Below are 9,840 nucleotides of genomic sequence, written 5' to 3' on the forward strand. Positions count from 1 at the left end.
AGGAACAATTGCTACAACAGCCACCCAAACCCCATGTTATATTCTTCGATGGCTGACTCACAATGCAAATTGAATTCCTAACCTCATAACCTGGCATTTTAATAGTGAGAATACTGACAAGGGATGGGATTTGGAAGATTGAAATGAGGACATAGGGACAGATGAAAAGAAGCTAGGGACCTCAAATCCTTAAATTCTACTGCCATTTTCATTGACAATTGTATAGGAAAGGTCCCCTGGGACAAAGGATTTTGTTGAAGGTGTCCCCACATGTGGGCTTTCAAGGTCTTTTACATTTGAAATAGGCTTTAGTGGTGCTCATTAACATATCTTTCAGTTAGCAGCCAGGTGTGTTTGAGTGAGGCCCATTATCTCCATTCCATTGTCATTATACTATCTATTCTATTTTATACTTATTCACTGTGAATTGAGAACCCTAGTTTTGAATATGTGAACAGAGAGCTAGAAAACTACGGGTTTATTCTGAGACCATACTATAGAGAGCTAAACTGAAGTTCTGGATTTCATTTTTTTTTTCTGGATTTGAGATACTGCTTCCCCTACATTTAAAAATCTCAGGACTCATGAAGAGAATGAGTTAAAAGCTTAGAATCATCAAATTTGTGAGGCCATAAGAAATTCAAAGGGACCCTAAATAAAAATATTTTAAAAAAGGGGTGGGAATGTGAATCAGTGGACGAACGCCTCTGGGATGAATTTCTGGTACCAAAAAGAAAGCAACACACACACACACACACACACACACACACACACACACACACAATTAAGTAAATAAACAAACAAACAAACCCTCATGAGTAACAAGCCCTAAAGTCAACAGCCTATCTCATGCATGAGTACAACAAATGGATTTGTGGTTCTCTCCTGATAACTATCTCAGTCTTCACTATGCAATCTGGAGACATGCTGGACTCATGGCACATGGAAGCCCAAAAAGGGCTTTAGAAAAAAGCTGAAAACAGCATACAATTATGGAACAAAATGCCCAGGTTTTCAAATGCTGATCTAAGCCTCACTAGACTACTTAGATGTAGGTGAATGCTAAGCTACCCCACAGAGACCCTCTGGCCACAAGATTCTGCAGAGGACAAGGAGGAGTCCCTAGTCATGACTGCCAGTTTCCACCATTGCTACTCCTGTCAGCTTTAAGGAACCTTCCTTCCCAGTCTCAAGATAACAAGGCACGCTTACCATTTCCTGACTTTCAGGGTTCTCAGCATTCTCCCTGTGATTTGTTTTCAGCTTCTGCATAACACAGAAAACTGGGCTCCGGATCCAGAACAGAAAGCCTACAAAAAGATTGAAAGAATGGTGGGCTCCAGACACCAAAAGAACAGAAGATTGTGGAAGCCCGCCCCCTCATCTCCAGCTGTGTGAGGATTGGACAGTTTTCACCTAAGAGACTGGTCAAGGCTTCAGGCACTGCCTCCAACCTGAGCCAAGTGGGCACAGAATCAAATTCTGAATGACAGGCTGCTCCATTGTCATTGTTAAAAGACTACAGATCAGGGCTGAGAATATAGCTTATTCAGTAGAGTGCTTGTTTTGCTTATATAAGGCCATGGATTCAATCCCCTTCACTGCAAACATACACTCCCTGAAAAATAAAAATAAATAAATTAGTAATGGACTTTGAGGACTAGGGATATGGATCAGTGGTAGAGTGCTTCCCAAGCACTCAGGAGGTACTGAGTTGAACACCCCGCACCACATTAAAAAACCAACCAACAGACAAACTACTAATGGTATTATGTCCATGTACAACCAAAAATATTCAAGAAAAAATAAAGACTGTTTATTTGACTTGTGCACCCTCACTACAAAACTCATAAACACATTTTATATATAATTTATACATATATGTCTTCAGACAGTGTATAAAATTTTTTGTGATGGCTTTTCAAGTAACTTATATTATAGATATGCTTCACAACCCTAAAATCATCCCCAGGTCATATTATTATTATTATTATTATTATTATTATTATTATTATTATTATTTGAGGTTCTGTAAATGCGGTTATTTTAAGGCAAAATTTTCTTCCAATACTAGGACCTATCCCAGAGGGAAGTGCATTGACAGTTATAACTGTTTATAAGTTTAAACAATTTGTGAATAAATATGTCTATATTTTTATTTATGAAAATGATATCACAATTTTTAAAATATTTTTTTACTTCTCTGTTTTTGTCTCATAAAAAAACAGTTTGAGCTTTAAACTCATTAGCAATGTCCCCATATCACTTCCGCCCAAAAAAGTGACTCACAGGTATAATTCAAATTATTGAGATTCATAAATTTTGGATCCTTTATTTTAACTAGTGAAGTCTATCGATTTTCTTTTTATTTTCACCCTTAAATGAAGCTCACTTTGTATAGCTTTCTTGTTGTGTAACTGATCTCTAATATTCTGCATATTTTACCGCCAAGTCTTATCACTTTGGACTATTGATGTCTTGATGCAGGGGATCTCAAAGTTGTCATACACAAGGCAGAAAATGGATATAGTAAGATGTAAGACTGGAGTTTGCTGAGTAGGTAGATTTTTCATTACAAAATAAGTATTGGTTGACTATATGGGAGTAGGGAGAAAAAGAGCAATAAAAAAAGGAAAACTTAAGCAGTAGAGGAGTTCATTTGCTACAAGTCTACAATGATGGTATGTATATAGAGGGGTAGTGTTCTTGGAAGCAGTAATAAAATTGGGAGAAAAAGAAAAAGGTAATTTTTTGCATAGTTCCCAAGTAAGAGAGCCAGGTGAATTCGTTCTGTGTTCAACTCTTCCCACCTAGGAGTGGAATTTATAGTTCATACGGTATGTCTCAGTAAGTAGTAAAACACCATTTCAATGTAAATTTACACTTTGTCATGGCTACAATGACTTTGAAAATTCCAGTCACATTACATCTTTGCACTTGTTATTAATTAATTAATTAATTAGTTCCATTATTTATTTGTTCCTTTATTAATTCATTTTTTTATTAGTTGTCATTGTTTTTATATTACTGGTGATTATATAGTTGAATAAATATTCTGAATGTTAACTTTTTTTAAATATTGTTTTATGTGTTTATTCATACATTTATTTTTCATTTAAATGTTTTTTTACTTGGCCTAGCCTGATTTATATTAGACCTTAATCTTTGTTTTTGAAGACTAGATAAAATCACATTATTCAAAATTACTCAAAGATCTATCATCTTGGCAGAACCCTAATCACCCACTAAAGTTGACCCCGTTTGGGTCAACAAAAAACTGTGTCAAAACTCCTCTTTTTTCTTATACAAAACTTAATAAATAATTCCTCTCTCACTTTTATATGTTGGAGAGCATACTAACTTTCAAAATCAGCAGTTAATGACCTAGATGTGTTTTCCAACTAGCTCACTATTACTTTTAAATTATTTACATCCTTGACACTAAGAGTGTCACTAATTACTTTTCTAATTTTTAAGATATCTCTCTCTCTCTCTCTGTCTCTCATATTACAAATTGAAATCAGATATGCTTTATTGCTAAGAAACACTCTCAGCCTTTAATAAAATATTCTATAAAGAAAAAGGGTTTTGCTGATTTTCTTACAGCCTCACTAAGTTGCTGAGGCTGACTGACTTTAATGTTTTAGAATATAATCCACCACTAGACTTTTTAAATCTGAATCCTTGAGCTTATCATTCTTTCCCTCTTTCCCTCGCAGCACTTTTTTTTCTACCCCTATCTACTCCACCAGCACTTTTTCATGAATACTCACTACTACATACTCAGCATCCACCAATCTCACATCCTGACCCATTCCAATCCTGCCTTTTCCATGGATCACTTTGAGATCCCCTCCACTCAGATATCAATAGTCCATAGTAAAGTCAGGTTAGGGTGTTATATATGCAGGTTTTTAGAAGTCATTTGCATAACAATAAGCCTATAAAAAGTGGGATGTATTTTACCTGAGGTTAAGAAGAAAATCTACAGACTGCACTGTTAAACTGAAGTGTCTAAAATTCACTAATCTCAATAATTTGGAAAAAGAAATTCTATAAAAAGGAGAGTAAAGAAAAGAACATAATATATAAAGTGACAAATTTAAAGACACACCAAGTATATATATATATATATATATATATATATATATATATATATATCCAATGAGTGTCATACATTGGTGCTTTCAAAAGACAAATTAATTTGAAATAAATGTGGTAATGTGAGATATAGTAATAATCATTTATTAATTATATATAATGGTAGTATATATGTATATGTATAAAATGCATATCATATAATTATGAGTATATGTTGCAAGAAATGATCTCTACAGTATTTTGTTTTAATTTTGCTGAAACACTATAAATACCTAAGTCTGGGTTTATGTATTACCAAATATTCAGGATACATTTTATACTTTATAAAGTTTATCACTGACCAACAGACCTTATTTTTCTCAATTTTTAAAAGGCGTAGTATTTATTTCCAATTAGAACATAATGCCATCATTTATTTTTCATTTTTAATTATTTTTAAATTATATATGACAGCAGAATTCATTACAATTCTTATTAAACATATAGAGCACACTTTTTCATTTCTCTGGTTTTATACAAAGTATATTTACATGAATTCACTTCTTTATACATGTACTTTATATAATAATATACATCATATTCCACCATCATTTATTTTTTAATAAAATTTTTTTTAAAGAGAGAGAGAGATAGATAGAGAGAGAGAGAGAAAGAGAGAGAATCTTTTCTTGTAGACAGACACAACACAATGCCTTTATTTTTATGTGGTGCTGAGAATTGAACCCAAGTCACACCCGTGTGAAGTGAGCACTCTACCATTAAACAAAAATCCCAGCCCTCCACCATCATTTCTAACACTATGAACTCTCCTCTTTCCTCCTAACCCCAAACAGGTCATTTTGATACACACTGAGGTATGCTATGAAGCCATAGAAAAGAGTATATACCTTATAATATGAACAGATAAACTTTTGTAACTCATACATAGCTTAATAATAATAATAATAATAATAATAACAATAATAATAAACTTTCCATTTAGAAGACAATAAAGTATACATCTGGTACCATTGACATCTTTAAAAAAAATTAATGACATCTTTTCCCAAAAAAGGGGGTCATTTGTGGGAAAAATGATATTCTATGCTTTTTTAATATCAAGAATAAATTATTTTCAGAAGTAATATATATTTCAATATAAAAATAAAATGGAACAAGGTTTCATGGCACACACTTCTAATCCCATTGGATTGGGAGGGTAAGGCAAGATAATCCTGAGTTCAAAACTAGCCTCTGAAATTTAGCAATGCCCTAAGCAACTATGTGTGACCCAGTCTCTGTGTGCCCCCGATTTAAATTTCCAGTAAGAAACAACAACAACCAAAAGAATACAGAATATTGATGAGGAAACACAACAAATTCTCACGAAGTAAAGATGGAGTAGAAATTGCTGTTATTTCTTCATGAAAACTGTTTATGTATATATGGAGTACTCCTCTCCAAGCAGCATATACCTGTAGAAATTATAGTACATGTGTACCATGACAGTATACAGTTACAAGATAGCATAAAGCTAGAACTATACTTGTCAACACAGTGGAAATCTGGGGCCTAGGAGGAAAGAGGAGGTACATTCAAAAAAATTAAAAATGATAAAGTATGAGAGAAATTGGTTATAAGATGCCAGAAAGATGCTTCATTTAATCAGAGTAAAAAGTACCACAGAAAAGTATTATACTGAAGTTACATCTGTTAAATACATTACATGTATAACGGCTTTCAAGGAATGTATATATATATATATTTTTAAGAAAATAAAAGCATATTTATTTGCCAAGAGACAAAAATAAAATTATATTACTTTTTTTTTTCTCAAATAATTCAATGGAATACTGGTTATCCTTCAGGTTCACGTTATAACCAAACCTAAGCAGAGCCTGCCTCACCAACCAGTTGCCCCATTTTACACAATTTTACACATATTACACAAGGGAGTAATTCAGTATGGCTTTCTTGCCCCTCACTTCCCCATTCAGTGCACTGTAGGAAGGAAAAATTCTACCCAATACAACACTCTGAGTCACCTACTGCAGGCATCCTGCAGCAGTTACATTGGACCTGGACTCACAGACACTGCTGGGTGAAAAGATGGAAGTACACCAGCTTAAACCTGGAAGCTGCCAAATTAAACTTGTTAGAGTCTGTAAACAAGTCGGAATGACGCCTGGCATTTTGCCAGAGGGAGTGGTTTGTGAAGTAACGCCAGTGAACCATTAAGTGTGGATATTCCTTATTGGTTGACTGCTGTATCAAGTTTATGTTAATTAGATAAGCTGTGTTGAATGTATAAATACCACTGTTGTCCTACAATAAACGGCTCCCACTCCTGCTGTATCAAAGTACACAATGCTCGTCACCCACCCCCCCTGTTATTTTGCTGCAGCCAGACTGCAGCAGAACTTTACTCAGCTGGGCCTGATCAGGGTGAAGATGCTGCATTTCATACTTTCAGAAAAAGCCAGAGGGAGGCAGAACAGAAAGGGCAGGGGATCATAACCAGGAAACATGCTCATCCATAGAGGGTATAATTCTTTCTGTACATATCTAATCCCAACTTCAACAGTTGCCAAAAAGCTCAGTCCTTGTCCCTAATGCTGACCCAATAACAAGGGCACAGTTTTGAGAAAAAGGAAAAAGCTGATTTATTACGTTGCTAGTAAAAGAGAAACACAGGGAACTCCTGTCACAAAGACTATGATCCTGCCCATTTTCAGAAACAAGGGCTTTTATAGAGATAATTCAGAGAAAATGAGATTATGAAGGGGTGATCAGGAAATAGAAAATCAGGGAGAATAAGATCAGGGAGGAGAAGGTTAGGAAGAAGAAGATCAGAGAAGATCAGAAAAAAACATGATCAGGGGGAAAATGAGGAAGAAAGTTTAGGGAAAAGAGGATCAGAGAAGATCAGGGAAAAGTTAAAGGAAAGATAAAAGAGAAGGTCAGGGAGGAGTAGGTTAGGGAAAAGATCAGGGAGGAGAAGATCAGAGAGAAGATCAGGAGGAGGTTAAAAAGAACATTAGAGAAGATCCAGGAAAAGTTTAGGAAAAAGAAAAAACAATCTGTAAGTTTCAAAGCCACAAGGGATATAGTCAAAGCATCAAGGGAACCCCTGTTATACAGCTGCAAGGAATGGGCCAAGTCATTCTGTAGAGGTAGGGGAGCCTCCCTGATGGGGATCAGGGGTCTTTCTGGAAAAAAAAAACAGAGCATATATGTTGGCCATGCCCACCAACGTCAGCCATCATCAGGAACCCCTTTCTCTCATGGGCAACCTGGCAATTACAGGACACTAGGGCTGGAGTTCCTATCTTTTAGCCAATAACAATGTTATTCAGAACAAAAAAAATTGGATCATAAAAATCTAGAATTAGTGTTCTGCTGTTGAACCCTATCAGCAATGTTACAACAAAAGAAAAAAGAAAGGAGAGGGAGAAGATGAAGACCCAAATGTGATTTGTTTTACTGGGAAACTCAGGCAAAGTTCTTGCAATTCCAATATAAAGAAAAGTGAAGCAAAGGCACTCACTCTGTAGGAGTTGTAATTCACTTGTTAATTTTGAAGATAGTAATTTCTGAGATCTGAAGCCATTCCCAAAGTCTGAATTATTTCATTTTTAAGGTAGGTGTGTGCTCAGGGACAGATAACTCTGCCTAGCATGGGGAAGAAAGGTAATCTTGTTCCTTTGGGATTAGGGATTAGAGAGTAGAGATTAGGGAGGGGCTTGGAGAGAGGAAGAGAAAGAAACAGGTCTATTTTACAAATATGTTACAGTGCTAGAGCAGTCAGGGTTATGTTCAAAGCACAATATGGACCACTGTTACAATGGAGCACATTTTGAAAGGTTAAAGTGGCAGAGAAGAACACTTACAACTAGCTTCTGGGCAGGATCTGTTCAATAGTAATAAGGTTGGGCAGGATCTGTTCAATAGTAATAAGGTTCTAAGTTGATTCTAGGAACCTAAAAGAAAAAGAGGGGCTCTGTCATTAGAGGAGGTCCCAGAGAGGGGAACTTGACTCAGGACAAGTGGTGTACTTGGCATACAAGAATGAGAAAAAAATTCAGTGCATGCTAATCAGAGATACAAATTTATTTAGGAAAGCAGATAGATATCTAAGGGAGAATGCAAGGCATTTTCGAAGGGAGAAACAGCAACCCATTGGTTGCAATAGCTAAGGGCTGAAGACAGAAGACAGAGATGTTACACAATTTCACACCAGTTTTTCTAGCACTAGCTTATTTTCCTTGTGTCCTGTTACTTTTTGCAGGCAAGGACCTGGGTCAAGGGCATAAATGGGTTGCCCACGTGTTTCCTGTTTTGCAAGTCAAATGTTCATGGATGTTTCCTGCATTGTAGAAGTTCTTGGGTGCTCTCTTTCTCACTCTCCTCCCCCTACCCCCCCAAACCTCCAGTACTGGGGATCAAACCCAGGGGTGCTTTACCACTAAGCTGCATCCCCAGACCTTTGTATTTTCGTTTTTTTTTTTTTTTTTTTTTTTTTTTAATTTGAAGATTAGGTCTCACTAAGTTGTTGAAGGTTTCCCTAAATTATTGAGGCTGCCTCAACTTTGGCATTCTTCTGTTACCAAAAATTTCCTTCTTGACCCTGTTGCCAACACAATAATGAGACATGTTTTTTGAGGAAAAGAAGGAAAAATAAATTTTATTGCTTTGTTAGAAAAGTAAAAACAGGGGAACTTCTGTCTCCAGAGTCTGTGATTCTACCAATCAGTGTGAACAGAAGATTTTCGAAGGTGATTCAAAGGGTACATTCTAGATGTGTCCTAATAGGGGTCATAATTCACTTGTTAATTTGGGAGATTTCTTAGATCTTCTGGATCCAACGCCCAAAATCTGAATTACTTTATTCCTGAGATAGATGTGTGCTCAAGGATTGATAACTGGGTTTAGGATGTGGAAGAAGGGCAATCCTGTTTCCTCCAAGATTATGGATAAAAAAATGTCCTTTAAAAAATAAGCCCTCAATGGCAGAGAAGCAAAGCATGAAGTGGACAATTATACTCCTGTGTGTCTCAATAGTCACAAGTATGTGCCACTTGTCCATTTAGGTGCTTCTCCTTTGAGACTCAGTAGTAGCACTGAAAAAAAACAAAACAAAACAAGGAGAAGAAAAAACACTTTCACTTATTTTCCAATGCACTTTGGAATAAAATCTAAATGCTTCATTATGCATTAAAATTGTACTTAAAAGCCAGCTACAGAGACACATGCCTGTAATCCCAGCAGCTTGGGAGGTTGAGGGAGGGGAATCACATAACTGAAGCCAGCTTTAGCAATTTATTGAGGCTGTATGCAACCTAGTGATGCCTTGTCTCAAAATAAAAAAAATAAAAGGGCTGGGGATATAACTCAGTGGTTAAACACCCTTGGGTTCAACCCTTGATTTTAAAAAAAAAGAAAAAGAAAGAAAGAAAGAGATGGTACTTAAGGCCATTCATGTTCTTGCATTAACCTACTCTTTAGCACTAAGCTACTTCCCTTGCCCTTTTTGTGACAGGGTCTTGCTAAAATTGCCCAGACTGGCCTTGAACTTGTGTTTCTTCTGCCACAGCCTCTGAAGTAGCTGAGATTATAAGCATTTATCATCATGCCTGGCTGCATTTTCCCACTACTTTTGACATCTTCTTTTGCCTGTCTCCACCATAATAGAGATGCTGCAGCCTTTGTTTTTCTTTTTGTCTGTCTTTCTTTCTTTCTCTTTCTTTCTTTCTTTCTTTC

This window comes from Ictidomys tridecemlineatus, chromosome 16 (assembly GCF_052094955.1).
Source record: "Ictidomys tridecemlineatus isolate mIctTri1 chromosome 16, mIctTri1.hap1, whole genome shotgun sequence".
Lineage (NCBI taxonomy): Eukaryota > Metazoa > Chordata > Mammalia > Rodentia > Sciuridae > Ictidomys > Ictidomys tridecemlineatus.